General features: G+C 47.1%; 1 protein-coding gene across 4 annotated transcripts in view; it reads left to right on the top strand.

The window, feature by feature from the left end:
- Window positions 1-17,098, top strand: part of LOC119660791 (adenosylhomocysteinase-like 1) — a 66,585-nt gene that overhangs the window by 40,351 nt on the left and 9,136 nt on the right. The window lies entirely within an intron of this gene.

Here is a 17,098-nt window from a genome sequence, read left to right as displayed (position 1 = left end):
TTTTGGGCATGAGAAAGCTGTCGGCGAGATGGGTGCCGCGTTTGCTCACTCCGGACAACAAGCGCAACCGTGAAACCACTTCAGAGCAGTGTTTGACGCTGTTTAAGCGCAATTCGAAGGAGTTTCTCCGTCGTTTCGTGACCGTCGACGAAACATGGATCCACTGGTACACTCCAGAGACCAAGGAACAGTCGAAACAGTGGACTTTACCCGGCGAACGTGCTCCCAAGAAGGCAAAGACTGTGCAATCGGCAGGAAAGGTGATGGCCGCCGTTTTCTGGGATTCACAAGGTGTGATCTACATCGACTACCTGGAGAAGGCAAAACGATCACAGGGTTGTACTATGCCGAATTATTGAGCCGATTTGACGCCGAATTGCGGAAAAAACGGCCGCATTTGGTGAAGAAAAAAGTGCTCTTCCACCACGATAACGCACCGGCTCACACTTCCGCCGTCGCCACGGCCAAATTGGTCGAATTGGGCTACGAACTGCTGCCCCATCCACCGTATTCCCCAGATTTGGCCCCGTGCGACTATTATTTATTTCCTAACTTGAAAAAGTCACTCGCCGGGCAGAAATTTGAGTCGAATGAGGAGGTTATAGCCGCCACGGAAGCCCACTTGGCAGACCTCGAGAAAACGTATTTTTCAGACGGGTTAAAGAAGTTGGAGCATCGCTGGGAGAAGTGTATCGAGTTAAAAGGAGACTATGTCGAGAAATAATTCGCCACTTTTCAAAAATTTTCGTTTTTTTTTGGTAGGCTAAGTACTTATCGGACCGCCCTCGTATACAGTAGACATTTAGTTTGTATAAATATTAGTATTATAATATTATAATGCTGATAAAATATGAAATCTACATTTATGTATTTTATTTACATCTTTACCCCATTTAAATGTCTTGCACTATAAAATTTACTTAACGGAACTCCTCAGGTTCTGTCACGCCCTTCGTTTTCTTTGGCCTTTTTCTCACATCGGGATTGTCATTCTCTCGGTCATAAGTTAGGCCACAAGAAGTTGAGTGGCTCTGAATTTACTATCTAGGGTTGTTCCGATTTGGCATTTCCCATTGATCTGGATATTAACATGGATGCTGTTCAGCCCCTTGCGACTCTTGGGGCGACCATGTTAGGACGTTGAGTTCCACTGCAGAGCGCAGCCATCACTGGAATTGTCATCATCATCATCAACGGCGCAACAACCGGTATCCGGTCTAGGCCTGCCTTAATAAGGAACTCCAGACATCCCGGTTTTGCGCCGAGGTCCGCCAATTCGCTATCCCTAAAAGCTGTCTGGCGTCCTGACCTACGCCATCGCTCCATCTTAGGCAGGGTCTGCCTCGTCTTCTTTTTCTACCATAGATATTGCTCTTATAGACTTTCAGGGTGGGATCATCCTCATTAATACGGATTAAGTGACCCGCCCACCGTAAACTATTGAGCCGGATTTTATCCACAACCGGACGGTCATGGTATCGCTCATGGATTTCGTCATTGTGTAGGCTACGGAATCGTCCAACCTCATGTAGGGGACCAAAAATTCTTCGGAGGATTCTTCTCTCGAACGCGGCCAAGAGTTCGCAATTTTTCTTGCTGAAAACCTAAGTTTCCGAGGAATACATGAGGACTGGCAAGATCATAGTCATGTACAATGAGAGCTTTGACCCTATGGTGAGACGTTTCGAGCGGAAGAGTCTTTGTAAGCTGAAATAGGCTCTGTTGGCTGACAACAACCGTGCGCGGATTTCATCATCGCACCTGTTATCGGTTGTGATTTTCGACCCTAGATAGGAGAAATTGTCAACGGTCTCAAAGTTGCATTCTCCTATCCTTATTCTTCCTGTTTGACCAGTGCGGTTTGATGTTGTTGGCTGGTTCGTTTTTGGTGCTGACTTTGCCACCATATATTTTGTCTTGCCTTCATTGATGCGCAGCCCAAGATCTCGCGCCGCCTGCTCAATCTGGATGAAGGCAATTTGTACGTCTCGGGTCGTTCTTGCCATGATATCGATATGGTCAGCATAGGCCAGTAGTTGGGTGGACTTAAAGAAGGATCGCACCTCTTGCATTTACCTCAGCATCACGGATCACTTTCTCGAGGGCCAGGTTGAAGAGGACACATGATAGGACATCCCCTTGTCGTAGACCATTGTTGATGTCGAATGGTCTTGAGAGTGATCCTGCTGCTTTTATCTGGCCTCGCACATTGGTCAGGGTCACCCTAGTCAGTCTTATTAATTTCGTCGGCATACCGAATTCTCCCATGGCCGTGTACAGTTTTACCCTGGCTATGCTATCATAGGCGGCTTTAAAGTCGATGAACAGATGGTGCATTTGCCTTTTACAGGTGTCGCGGAGGGTTGTGTTGTGGATGGCTTCAGTATTCACTCTCACCTGATTGTCAGAGGGGATTCTAGGTGGTATTGTTATTCTCGCTGGGAGCACCATGCCAACGAGATAGTGATCTGAGTCTATATTGGCCCCCCTATATGCTCTGACATTCATCAAGGCTGAGAGGTGTCGGCGTTCGATCAACACGTGATCAATTTGGTTGAAAGTGGTCCCGTCTGGAGAGGCCCACGTATGCTCGTGGACCGCCTTCCGCGCAAACCAGGTACTTCCAACAACCATTTCGTGTGACCCTGCTAATTGAATAATCCGCAGTCCGTTATCATTTGTTTTTTCGTGTAAGCTATGGGAGCCAACGTATCGCCTGAATACGGTGGCTCCTTCCCTACTTGGCTGTTAAAATCCCCAAGTATGATTTTGATATCATATCTGGGACAGGCTTCGAGGGTTCGTTCTGCTGCCTCGTAGAAGGTATCCTTCTCCGACTCTGCAGTCTCCTCTGTAGGGGCGTCAACGTTAAATGAGGCTTATATTTCTAAACTTGCCTCGCAAGCGCAGAGTGCATAGCCGTTCGCTTATGTTTTCAAAGTCGATAACAGCAGGTTTCATTTTTTGGCTGATTAAGAAACCTACTCCGAGCACGTGGTTTACTGGATGACCGCTATAATATAAGGCCTACAAATAAGTACTATCGGTTTTTTTTTTTAAATTTGAAGCTTTATTGTGAAAAATTGGTTATAAAATTCATTGTTCAAAGTATTGCCCATCGCTAGCCACAACTTTCATCCATCTTTCAGGCAATTCATAGATACCATCGCGCCAAAGTTTGGCCGGCTTGGCCGCCATCCACTCATCGAGCCATTTTTTGAGTTCGTCGTAATTGGAGAAGTGCTGGTCAGCGAGGCCATACTGCATCGACCGGAACAAATAGTAATCAGAAGGAGCAATGTCTGGAGAGTACGGCGGGTGGGGTAGGACTTCCCATTTCAACGTTTCTAGATATGTTTTAACGGTCTGTGCAACATGTGGACAAGCATTGTCATGTTGTAAAATAACTTTATCATGCTTTTACTGGTATTGCGGCCGTTTTTTCTTGAGTTCGCGGCTCAGGCGCATCATTTGACGTCGGTAGAGTTTGCCCGTGACCGTTTCGTTCGGTTTTAGCAGCTCATAGTATACCATACCCAGCTGGTCCCATCATATACACAGCATGATCTTCTCACCATGAATATTCGCTTTGACCGTTGATGATAAGGCATGGCCGGGGTATCCCCACGTTGCCCGACGCTTGGGGGGGTAATGGATCGCCTTTTCATCGCCAGTAACTATTCGATGCAGAAAACCCTTCCTTTCTTGTCGTTGGAGCAGTTGTTCGCACGTGAAAAAACGGCGTTCGACGTCTCTTGGGTTCAGTTCATACGGAACCCAATTTCCGACCTTTCGGATCATCCCCATTGCTTTTAAACGGTGGGAAATAGCTTGCTGAGTGACTCCAAGTGTTTTTCCAAGTTCTTCTTGCGTTTGCGATGGATCTTGGTCGAGCAATGCCTCTAATTCTTCATCTTCAAAAATTGTTGGCCGTCCGGCGCGCTCTTCGTCTTCCAAGTCAAAATTGCCACTTTAAACCATCCAAACCACCTCTGACACGTTTGCTCAGATAGAGCATGGTCAGTATAAACTCCCACCAAAATGCGATGACTTTCGGTCACTTTTTTCTTCATATTGAAATAATGAAGTAGAACTTCCCGCGAAAACACATTATTTGGTACAAAATTGGCCATTTTTGTTGATGAAAAAAGTATTGTTGTTTACACTTCAATTAAATAATTTATACTGACGTTTGTGCCTATTGACAATAGCTTCCCGATGAATGTTTGGAGATGTGGATCAATGGAATAAAAAACAAGCTACGCCATCTATTGTGAAAACCGACAGAACTTATTTGTAGGCCTTATATATGGTGTAGCGGCTCTTCTCCAGGAAACCGGTCCCTGTCTAATGGATTTCCTGTAACGCTGTTATATCAGTCCTATATTGGGACAGGGTATCGGCGAGGTGCTCATCAGCTTTATCTCTGTACAGGGAGCGCACGTTCCATGAGAAAATGCGCAAATTGTTATTTGGTTGTCGTTGCCGGGTTCGTCGTTATAAAGTCCAAATAGAGAGTGACACTTTCTGACGTTTAGCACTAAACTATTAGTCGAGCACCAACGAATCAGAGTGTCCAGGTTAGATTGAAGGGAAACATAGTCCATAGGCGACGGTATAGCGAAAAACAGCTTAAGGTCGTCTGCATAGAACAAACAGGGACAAGTAAGAAGAGGAGGAGGGTCGTTAATAAAAAATAAAAGTAACAGAGGACTCAGAATAAAACCCTGTGGGATGCCAGAAGAGGGGGAGGAGGAGCGAGAAGTACAGCCGTCAAAAGAGACGCGGCAGGATCGGTTGGAAAGGTAAGAGGCAAGCCATAAAACAAGTGGTATGGGAACGTTTAGAGACGAGAGTTTGGATAGAAGTATCTTGTGATTTACAGTGTCGAAGGCTTTCGCGAAGTCAGTGTAAATGGTATGCACTTCTTGCCGTGAATTTAGACATTTGGCGACAAAGTTGGTAAAGTCAAGCAGGTTGGAGGCAGTGGGCCTACGTTTAACGAAGCCATGTTGCTCTTTCACTATGTGTTGGCCAAAGTGGGCGGACAACCATTCGCTGACATATCTTTCCAGGATTTTGGAACAGGAGGAGAGGAGGGAAATGGGACGGTAATTCTCGGCAAGCGAACGATCGCCACTTTTGTGAATGGGGATAATGACAGCCTCTTTCCACAAGCTGAGAAAATGATTCTCTTCAAGGCTTTTGTTGAAAATAAGAGATAGGAGAAGGGAGATGGACTTACCAGTTTTGAGCAAACAGAGCTTTGGAAGATCATCGTAGCCAGGTCCGACATTGGCATCAAGTTTGCCAATGAGGTACTCGATACGGATAGGGCTCAGAAGGGGAATGATAGGCGATGCGGGGCAGGCTACATCCAGTATCGGGAGGGATTCGAAGGCAGGAGGGGGAACATAGACTGACGAAAAGTAGCGGCAGAGTAAGCAGTTGGGGGGAGTTAGCTGAGAAGCCAGAGAATTTAATAGACGGAGGGGATAACTGGGCAGGGCAGCGGGAGTTCCGAATGTGGGATCAGAAAGGTTTGAGGTTTAGTGAATCTTCCACACTGGTCAAATATTCGTTTTTGGACTTACGTATTAAGGATTTGACCGATGAACGAAGAGATTTGAAAAAAAACTAAGTCAGCATTGTTTCTAGAAGACAGGAACTTTTTCCTCGCAGTCACCTGGAGGGCGCCACAGGTGTGAGGTGTGAGGAAAGTGAGGGAAACAAAACGGTTAGGACCTCTGATAATCTGTCGAAGAAATCCTCGTACAGAGAAGGCGGGCTTAGGCAGGGCAAATATACACACGATATGATAAAGGGAGATACGTTTGGCGGAAAGACACGTATGGTGACAGAATCGTAGGAGGAGGGGGACTCCTCCTCCAGTTGTCTTGCCAAGCGCAGCGCAGTGTCTGCCACAACGAAAGACAGAGTAACCTTCGAGGAGCTCAGAATCCAAAATCCTGTCATCCAGCCAGGTTTTAGAAATGCAGATGACATGATGTTGGAACGCTAAGGCAGACAGTTTGAAATCCGACAGCTTGGTCTTTAGAATCATTCAAGTTTGGCGAGGCAGGCGGGCGGGCCGGAAATTTTCACGAAGCTTACTCCTCTGATAAGATTTGGCGAAGACCCCCTGTGGCCAAAAGGAAAATTGGACGATAGCATCGAAGTCGGGGGGATATGTCACTTTGAAGGAAACTGTCACTCGGTCAGGAGAGCTATCCTTCATCAGCTTCACACATGAAGAGGTGCCGCAAGAGGGAGAGGAGTTCGGTCTAGAGTCCCACCATCTTACTTCGCTTAGGCTCAAAGTGTCCAGTTTATATTGCTGGAATTCTCGCTCAAGTTGGAGAAAGCGAGAATTCTGAGGAGCCGTTGTCGAGGAATCTGCGACCGTTCCAGAAACCAATCATAGTCCGTTTTCGATTGCCGATTGTCGATGACGTTTCAGTAGCAATATAGTTTCACAATGTGCCAGCTGCTAGCCCACAAATATCTGCCCCTTTTAGTCCCTTTTGTCAAGCAAGCAGGACTTTGAGTGTATTCTTAAGCCCCAAATCACAGGGCACAAAGAGTTTGCTTTGCTAATAGAAGACATAGTTTAGTTTAGTTAAATGAGGGAGGCGCAGCTCCGAGCAGTCAGGCCATTATTAGGCCCATTGTACTATCCCCGTAAGTTGCCTATCCAATGGCTTCCCGCCTACGGTGTTCGCAGGCTTTAGCGAATCTGAGAACATTCTCAAGAGGCAGAGAGTGTGCAGATTCTTCATTGAAGAAAAAATTGCCAAGGTGTCTTCGTCTGAGATCTGAGGATGCCGGGCAGCTGCATAAAAAGTGCAGGGCTGTCTCCTCTTCCTCCTCACATTGGCTGCACACAGCCGAAACCACTACCCCAATCTTTTCCATATGGTAGTTTAAGGGGCAATGTCCCGTCAAAAGCCCTACTAGGGTTTTCATGTCCCACTTCTTAAGGGACAACAAAAATGCCGCTCTAGTGGCCCTAGGCTCCTTCACAAGGATTTTCGCTTGCCAGCAAGAGTCCACGTTAACTTGGAGTCGAAATGTACTCCTAAGTACTTGACTGTTTGTGCCAGCTGGATTTCCGCCCCTGCTAAGGTGGGTAGCGTATAGCTGCCCCACCTGGCGTTCCTAGTGAACATAACTAGTCCAGTCTTCCTAGCGTTCACCGTGAGTCCATTGCGGAGGCACCAGCTGTGGATTACATGCAGAGTTGCATTCAAGCGGTCACATATTGTGTCCGCAAACTTGCCGGTAATTATTACGGCTAGGTCGTCCGCAAATGCTTGCGCGAAGACTTTTTTTGCCCTCCAGGAGCCACAGCAGGGTATCCATCACCAAGAGCCATAACAGTGGAGAGAGAACCTCTCCCTGGGGGCAGCCCCTGAGACATCCTGCTTCAATAGACTTCTGGCCGACCGATATCTGGATTTTTCTCCACTCTAGCATGTGAAGGATCCAACTGATTAGCAGCGGTTCGATTCCATGCTGTCTTGCCGCATCACAAATTGCCGCAAATGAGGCATAATTGAAGGCACCTTCGATGTCCATGAATGCGCCTAAGGCGTATTCTTTATCGGACATCGCCTTTTCAATTTTTGCCGTAAGTTCATGGAGTGCTGTCTCCGTGGATTTGCCTTTCTGGCAGGCGTGTTGCCTATGGTGAAGTGGCCATTTAGGAATGTGTGTATCCCTTATGAACCGATCTACTAATCTTTCTAGTCCTTTTAGCAGAAAGGACGTTAGACTGATCGGTCGAAAGCTTTTTGCGTCTGTGTAGGTGGGTTTTCCTGGTTTGGGAATGAACAACACCTTCACATCCCACCATTTAATTGGAATATAACCGTGTGCTAGGCATGCACGATATATATTCCGAATGTGTAGACTCAGGGCATCCATTCCTTCTATTACTAGCGCAGGGATGATGCCATCCGGACCTGCAGACTTGTATCTATGGAACGAGTTAAATGCCCATTTCACTCGTTCTAGTGATACTACTTTGCATGCCAGATTCCAGTCTCTCGGTTGAGGGCTGTATGCACCTGTTGGCCCCGAGATTAGATTTTGGATGCTGCCTGGGAAGTGCACTTCAAGCAAATGATTTGCCGTTTCTTCATCGCTTTCTGTGTACTTCCCATTCTGTAAACGTAAATAACCCAGTTTCTGGCTACGTTTTTTGACCAGAATCCGCTTCAGTTTTGAGGTTGTCGCAAGAGAGTTAGTCTCTTCGCAAAAGCGTCTTCAAGATGATCGTTTGGCCGATCTTATGCTCTTCTTTAGAGCCTTCTGTGCCTCTTTATAGCGATTGCAGCTAGTGCTTGATTCACCCTCCAGAGCACGATTAAGGAGCATCCTTGTCGTTCTCCTCTGTTTTGCCAAATCCGAGTTCCACCATGGTGTTTTACCCTTCTTTGGCATCTTGAGTGGACAGCTTTCTTCGAAAGCTTCTCTCATGCTAGTTGTGATCATCTGGGTTGTCTTCTGAATTTCAGCAATGGATTTGATGCCCATCCCAGGGATCGTGACTCGGGCGCTCAATTCTGTTTGATACATTACCCAATCTGTCTTCCTCGGATTCCGAAATGGAGTGGGTGGAGGTAGATTCATGCCCATGACGAAATCAATGCGTCTGTGATCCGAGAGTGTGATCTCGTTTGATACTCTCCACTCTTCGATCAGAGCCGGATGTCAGGAGATGCCACCGTGATGTCGATGACTTCTCGCCTGACCACGTTGAAGAAAGTGGGTTCATTACCCACATTTAGGATCTGCAAATCGGTTCCTGCTACTGGAGTATCTACAGTAGTCTCGATCCTCTTGCATTGATGTTCGAATTTCCCCGGCATATGTGGTGAGCGTTGACATCACATCCTCCTATTACCCCCATGCCTCTACTTTTGGCATATTGGATAGCTCTGATGAATGTTCCACTGGGAACGTCTTCTGCGTTGTAGGGGAAATATGCAGAGCACCATAGTATCTCTTTATCTCCCTGTTGACTTTTTATGGTTAGCTTAGCCCATGTGGTGTCGCCATCACATAAGTAGGTCGTTAATAAGGTTAGCCTGGATGTTTTTGGAGACTACCATGCGGGTGCGGGGTCGATCGCTTCCATTAGTATACAATAGGTCAGCATGTTGGAAGTTTAGGCCCCTGACTGCCCCACCAACAACCCAAGGTTCTTGTATGAGGTATATAAATGTCTTGCAGCTATTGATCCGACGACTGATAAGTACAGTCGCCGCTTTACAATGCTGGAAATTTACTTGGGAAATGTGACACCTCATCTACGTTTCAGATGTAGATGCCGGGGGCTGCATGTCCCCTTCAATGGTTTTAGGAGCCGACACTTGTAACGTGACGGTCCCCAGCCCATAGTAGAGCCGCCAACCCGATTTTTCCTGAACTTTCTTAACATCAGGTTCGGGAACGCCGATAGTGAGAAAAGTTCCCGGCCTATCGGTTGTCTCTCCTGTTTTGCTGCCTAGCAGCAACCAGGTGGAAGTGTTAAGATTGTTCTGTACACCAAGTTGTTTCAGAACCCCGACACAATTTCGCTCTTCTTCTGGAAGCCAGATGAAACACTTTTTGATCGATGGAAGCCCTTTTCAAGGTTAGTCGCGCACCCTCCCACACATCGTTAAGGGAGGAGCAGTACTGTCTGAGCCACTCGTTCGTGTCTTCGTCGGCAAAGTTCAGCCGTAACATTTTACGGTATACACCTACCGACTCAAAGCAAAGCTTAATGCCTTGCGCGGACGCAGTCCTTACAGCTAGGAGGAGTTTCCTCCTAAGCTGTTCGCACTGCTCAGTATCGTAGCCGGATGGATTAGAGTCGTCATACAGGACCCATCCATCGGCTTCGATAGTCTTGACTGTAAATGAAGGCCTGGTCGTTGCCGGCCGAGCCCTCTTTGCCGCGTTTTGTGTCGGAGAGTTAGGATCGTCCGAGGACCGCTGCCGCTTCGGTTTCCCCTTAGCCGCAGGTGCCCCGAACGCTCCTTTCCCCTCAACCTTGGCACAGCTCTTTGGTTGTGCGTTGCTCGGAGGCGGTTTGACCGAAGGTGGTTTGCCCGAAGGCGGTTTGCCCGAAGGCAGTTTGCTGTCCGTGGACAGGTGCTTACCCATAGGCAAGACTTTAGCCTCAGCAGGTGGCGCCGATTGGAGCCTGGGGTCAGGAGTACTGACAGAAGGGGCCTGCTTCGGCTTGTCCGTTAAGGACTGGGTCCCAATTGAATTGGTTCCCACTTGAATAAGTGGGGAATCTGAGTCTAGACTCAGGTTCTCCATCGATGAGCTCAGGGTTGCCCCTTCACTCGGGGTTGGATTGTCACGATCGAAGTTTAATTGTGTTTGCTTAGTAGGTTTATGTTTTTTTTTGTTTTTGGCTGCCATGGCCTCAATTTTTAAGGGGAAAGTAAGTCGGATCTCGGCAGAGCCCCTTTTTGCCGAGACAAGGCTAGTTGAAACTGGGGGTCGCCTGGTACCCAGAGTTCACCGTTTACGGCCACATCTTAACCCCTGTGACCATTCAGCCCTCGGCGCGGTAGTCACACCTGGGCTCGGGGTTTTGATTACCGCTTGGCTTCAGGTGTCACCTCCCGTTTTCTGGAGGATCTTCCTTACTGAGCTCCCTCAGACATACATATATTGTTGCATATTTCAAGCTTCCGCCGAAATCATATTAAAATTTCAGAACAATCATCGAACAAATAAATAATGAAACAACGTTCAACAAAGTTCGAACGTCATACTGTACTACTACCTTAACAATTTGGAAATTCTCCACCCTGATAATGGCAGAAACGCTATCACCTCTCAATCACGAGGTTAGCACCATATAAACAAAGTATTTACACACCAAATTAAACTCGTCACTATATCCGTATTATTAATACTAATTATATTACCGCGTTGGCAAACCTGAACTTTTAACTCCACCAAACCAGATTCCTGGAGAATCGTGATAATTACCTGCTAATTTGTATGTGGACATTCTAAACATGTTCTTCCAGTGGCTTTACATTATCATTAATCGTTTCATTAAGTAGATATCTTATGTACACATATTGGGATTAACAGTTGTCCAGTTCAATGCTATCAACATTTCCCTGGCAAATATAGCAAAAAGAAAAAGAAAACGCCATGGATCACATGAGAGTGGTTCCTATAACTTTTGTCACATGACATGAACACTTTCAGTTCGGTACTTGTAGGCATCTAATATGCTCTTGAGAACGTAGATCGTCGTGTATGCAGTGAATTTTTAAACGGCTGGTTACTGTTCGCAATTACTTTTGAATACATTAGAAAAAACAGGCAATAATGATAGTATAGCTTGGAGCGTTGTCATTGCAATTTCGAAAATCGAATATGAATAAAGACAACTACAACTAGCACGCAACTATCAAGGCAATCTTTTAAGCCAGACACTTGTTGCGCTTTTTATTATTGAGATCTTGCCCAAGCCAAGTACGATTAATCGAATCATGACCCACATCGGAACTGACCTTTATGAGCTTGATTATGAATGAAGAAAAAAAAAACTGGGAACTAATCCGATAGATCATAGAGTTGACCGCATCCCAATTCTCTTGATGTGCTAGCATTCTAGGCACCAGATTTTCTGGTATCAGCACCTCTCCTAGAGTCTCCTCTAGATTCCTCCTTCTTGCACAAACCTCGGAGAGTGGGGGAATACATGCTCTGGGTCCTCTGGGACTCCATCGCAATTTGGACAGTCGGGTGAGGTTTCTAATTTAAACCTGTGAAGGTATTGGAGATATCCTCCATGCCCTGTGAGAAACTGGGTGAGATTATAATAAACCTCATCGTGTCGTCTCTCCAACCACCCCTTGATGGCAGGAATGAGCCTGTGAGTCCACCGACCCTTTCCCGAGCGCTCCCACCGCTCTTGTCATCTATTTATGGATCTCTCCCTCTCAGTCTTCTTCGTTCGCGATGAGGAAGAAGTTGGCTTCGCATTGTATATGTTCGCCATCTCATCTGCCAAGATGTCAATCGGCATCATCGCAGGGATCACGAACGCTGCATCATCTGAGACAGTCCTGAAGGCAGAGCATACCCTCTGAAGACTGAACTCAGTTTCGTAATGTTCCCTGACATGCGCAACGCTTCCCTCCAAACTTTAGTTGCATAGAGCATGTGTGTGTGTGTGTGTGTGTGTATGGTGGAGGAGAACCTAACAACTTCTGAGCACGGAATATTCCGTTTTCGTTAACGTATCGCAGGATTTCCGTCAGTGGATGTGATGCTACCCGTCGCAATTGGAGGACATCGGCACCAAAGATCTGATGCCTGATGCGTCCATAGGCAGGGCATTCACATAGGAAATGCTCGGTGGATTCCGCTTCCTCATTACAGGAGGGACACGTATCATCTTCGGTAATTCCTATTCTGTACATATGCCCAGCTAGTGAATTATGGCCTGTCAGAATGCCCACAATACACCTGCAAGTCCTCCTGCTTTTCGACAGGATAAACTTTGCGGTACGTATGTTGGGTTCTGGCAGGAAAAGTTTGGTGTGTCGAGCAGCATTTAAGCTCTACCACCTGTCATTATGGAAAACTTGTTCCCAGTTTTTGAAAGCAGATTTAGCCAATGCTACTGATACCCCAATTGCTGGCTCCGGTCCCGGCATAGGGGAGATTGACCCCTCTTTCGCTAAAGCGTCCGAGATTTCATTTCTCTCTATGCCACAGTGACCAGGTACCCAGAGTAGTTCCACCGTATTGAATCTAGACATAGAGTTCAAACGGTTTCTGCATTCCTGGACGATTTTCGAGGTGATCAAAGGACTGCTCAATGCTCTCAGTGCAACTTGACTGTCACTGCAGATTGCGATGCGCCTGCCCTTCAACCGCTCGCCAATCACCCAGTTTGCCACCCTTAGGATCGCATAAACTTCGGCTTGAAAAACCGTTGCATATTGTCCCAAAGGAAAAGCCCACTTCTCGTTTTTATTCGAGAGGTAGACTCCGGCTCCAGAACCCTCTTCTGTTTTTGAGCCATTGGTGTAGAAGACTTCCGTATATCCCGCCACGCATTCCTCTGGGTCTTCCCAGTCCTCTCTACGCTTCAGGGTAACTACATATCTTCTACCAAACAGATGTATGGGGACACGAGAATCGGAAGGCATTGTAAGAACTGGATTCAGTCCTCCCAGTAACTCTTCCAATGCTCTGTGCCCCCCAAATCCGTTGTTTCCCATAGATCTAATCGAATTAGTCTATGAGCTGCTCTCATTGCAGTGCTTTGAATAAATATATCCAGTGGCTGCAAATTGAGTAGTGCATTCAGAGCTGCGCCGGATGTTGTGCTCATGGCACCAGTGATACCCAGACAAACAGTTCTTTGCAGTGCGGCCAGTTTACGTTGAAAACCTTTTTGTCTCACCTTAACCCACCACACTACGCATGCATATACGAACATCGGCCTAATGATGGCAACGTATATCAACATTACCACATGAGGCCTGAGTCCCCATGTCGAAGCAAAGGTCCGTCTGCACAGCCCATAAGCTGTGAGAGCTCGTTTCATCTTTACCTCTACATGTTTGTTCCAAAGAAGTTTTTTATCCAGAGTGACCCCCAGATATTTCACTTCTTCGGAGAGTTGAAGGGTAGTACCCCTCATCTCAGGGAGACAAAGTCCATCCAGTTTTCTCCTTTTTGTGAATAAAACCATTGTGGTTTTATTTGGATTAACTGACAAACCATGTCTAATGCACCAGCTGTCTATCAAATCAACGGCACGCTGTATATTCCTACACACCGTTCCAAGATCCCGATCAACAGCAAATACAGTCATGTCATCAGCATAAGCTTGAGCGTGTATTGGCAAATTTTGCAGTTCGCATAGCAGTGAGTCGATCAGCATACTCCACAGAAGTGGCGAAAGCACACCTCCTTGGGGGCAGCCCTTCGTTGCCTCCGTAGTCAGGTAGCGATCGACCCCTACGTCAGCACACAACAATCTTTGCGTTAGCATAGCATGGATCCACTTAATTAAAGCATCATCAAGACCATGCCCTCTGGCGACATCACAAAGTTTTTGAAAAGGCGCACAGTCAAAAGCCCCTTCAATATCCACGAACACCCCCATCGCGTACTCACCATTCAAAGTTGCATCCTCTATCTTTATGACCAAAGAATGAAGAGCAGACTCACAGGACTTTCCACGTTGGTAAGCATGTTGGTTTTCACTAAGTGGGTGTGACCTAAGTGCGTTTCCACGAATGTGACGCTCCACCAGTCTCTCCAAACCTTTCAGCAAAAATGAAGTCAAGCTGATCTGTCTGAAATTCTTTGGATTAGAATAGTCATCTTTCCCAGGTTTCGGTATGAAAACTACCTTAACCTGTTGCCAAGAGGAAGGCACGTAGCCCAGAGCAAGACATCCTCGAAAAATATTTCTTAGAGGTCGCTCTAAATGCTCCATACCCTCCTTTAGCATTGCCGAATAGATGCCATCCATGCCAGGTGCTTTGAAATGTTCAAAGGACAGTATGGTAGCTCTCACCTTTTCATGGGTAACAACCGCTTTCGCAGTGTTCCAGTTCCCCTTGCAACGCTTGCGTGTTGAAGGGGTTGCGAGAACCGTCAACTCTCCCCTATCACTTCTCTCACCCGTTCTCCCGGGTGGTGTACTTCCAGGAGGGTCTGTACTGAGTCCAGTCTGGAGCTCGTGAAAGTGCCGTCGGGTTTTCTAAGAGAATCCAACTTGGCCGACCCATCCTTTTTGAGGACTCTGCACAGCGTTGACGTCTCCCTTTCGCCTTCCAGTTCCTCACAGTACACTCTAAAGGAGTCTCGTTTCGAGCACCTCACGAGCCTCTTATATTCACGTTGTGAGTTCCTGAAATTTAACCAGTCTTCGTTCTTGTTACTTTTGCAAGCACGATTTAGAAGTCGCCTGGTTGATTTCCTGAGTTTTTGCAGTTCTCGGTTCCACCAAGGAACCGTTTTACCGCTTTGGCCTCGGGAAATAGGACAAACCTCTTCATAGCACTCTAAAAGTGTGCAGTTCAGAGTTTTCAATTCATGTTCCAGCACCAAAGGAGTCCTTAGTCGCCTAGGGAACTGTACTTTATTGCCAAGAAGTTCATTGAACTTTGTCCAATCCGTTTTCCTAGGGTTCCGTCTTTGTACTGCAGACTGTTCGCCCGCAATAGTCAGATTGAATTCTAGATATCGGTGATCTGACAGTGAGACCTGGTCTAGCACTCGCCAGTGTGTAATCAACTCTAGCAATTTTGAAGTACAGATTGTTAGGTCAATTACTTCGCTTCTTCTCGGTGCCACGAACGTAGGGGCGCACCCTACGTTTGCAGTCATAAGACCAGCTGAAGTGATGAAATCAAATAGCTTCTCTCCTCTTGGATTGCATTTGCTACTGCCCCAACAAATATGTTGAGCATTCGCATCGCAACCTATTAAGAGTTCGAGACCACTTGATTCTGCATGCGCCACCAGACCCCTAAGTTCTTGCGTCGGTGGAGGATACAAAGAATCATAGGGTAAATAAGCGGAGGCAACTATGATGTTTTTCCTTTCGCCATTTATCTGGTATTGTATGATGACCGTAGCTAAGTCCTGGGAACAATATTGTCTCAGCATAGTTGCCTCTAACCGTTTTGACATCAGGACGTAAGCTCTCGGTCTTATGGATCTTTCGTCGTAGAAGATCCTAGTCAGATTCTGTTAAATCGAACCCACGGTTCTTGCACCAGAAAGATATAGGGGAAATCCTGTAGCTTTGTCATTCTCGCTGCCAACAGGTAGGAGGGAGCTTTGGCATGTTGCAGGTTGATTTGACCAATCTTTATGTTTTTCGACATAAACTTAGTCTATTGTCTTATGGAAAACAGTTAGAAGCCTATGCGGCAGTCCGCGTATGACGGGGTTTCCCCCACACCGTACTGCCAGAGACTCGATCCCCTCGTGATTGATTTCTCTGAGAAAAGCCGTACTTGGAAGTACCGCAATTCCCATGTTCTCATCCACGAAAGATCTCATCTCATCCCGCAGAGCATTCGTCTGTTTTCCACTTAGCACCTTAATTGGTTTGCGGTGTCCGGGTTGCATAGATTCGATCACTCGAACTGGCATCAAGTCAGTTCCGTTCACGTCTCTGGCTTCCCTTCCTTCCGCCTGTTCCTTGGAAGGTGTAGGAGAAGTTACTAGCAGGTAGGATTCACTCCCCAGTGCGAGCCCCCATACGGGGGGCACACCGGTCCTAATCCCCACGAGACGCGTGGATATAAGCCCTGGTGCGGAGCACAATAAAGCGTTGGCCACAGCAGATGTGTTGGTCTTACGCATCTTGCGCGCATTACCGCTGACAGAAGAGTCTGGTGCGTCCAGTGTGGATCTTACCGGGGTTTGCAGTTTATCCCCACCTTCCGCCGGAGATTCCGCTTCCTTGTGTCCGATTTCTCTGGGCGTTACCGCGCCTAGTGGTACAGCAACGTCCATGTCCTCATTCCCAAGGCGCTTCATCTTCCTTCGCAGTGCTCTCTTCTGCCGTCGGCTTAGGGCCTTTCCAGGTTCACGGTTTCCGGACCGCTTGGAACCATTTCCACACACCGGCGTTAAACCAGTAGCGTCTACGTCACCAGCTTCCCGTTCTTCCGCTCTTCCCGGTATGGATGAAGGAGAAGGTTCTGACAGGCAGGATTCAGCCTGTAGTCCCCCCTCCTTAGTGGCCGAAGTTCCCTTCCGCCGGACCTTCCCCTTGCGGGTAGATTTGGGCTGTAGTACCGCGGACGAGCCGGCCGTGGTCGGATTTCCAGTTTCTCCCATTTTGAGAGTTTCCGTACTTTTCTTTCTGGCTAACTTCGCCGTAGGCACCAAGTGCAAACTTTCCACTGAGTCGGAAAGGATGCCTTCTACAGATTGATCTGTAGGCGAGTATGAATGTGGTGAGGCCTCCAAAATCCGCGCCTCGGCCGCGACATGATTGTTCATGGTCGCGGGTGGATTCAAAGTCTGTGACTTCCTAGCACTTGGAGAGTTTAAATCCATCGTTTCCATATTCATATTTTTGGAC

Source organism: Hermetia illucens, chromosome 7, assembly GCF_905115235.1.
Source record: "Hermetia illucens chromosome 7, iHerIll2.2.curated.20191125, whole genome shotgun sequence".
Taxonomy (NCBI): Eukaryota; Metazoa; Arthropoda; class Insecta; order Diptera; family Stratiomyidae; genus Hermetia; species Hermetia illucens.
Note: the sequence above shows the minus strand (reverse complement) of the source record. Positions and strands in the feature narration are given on the sequence as shown.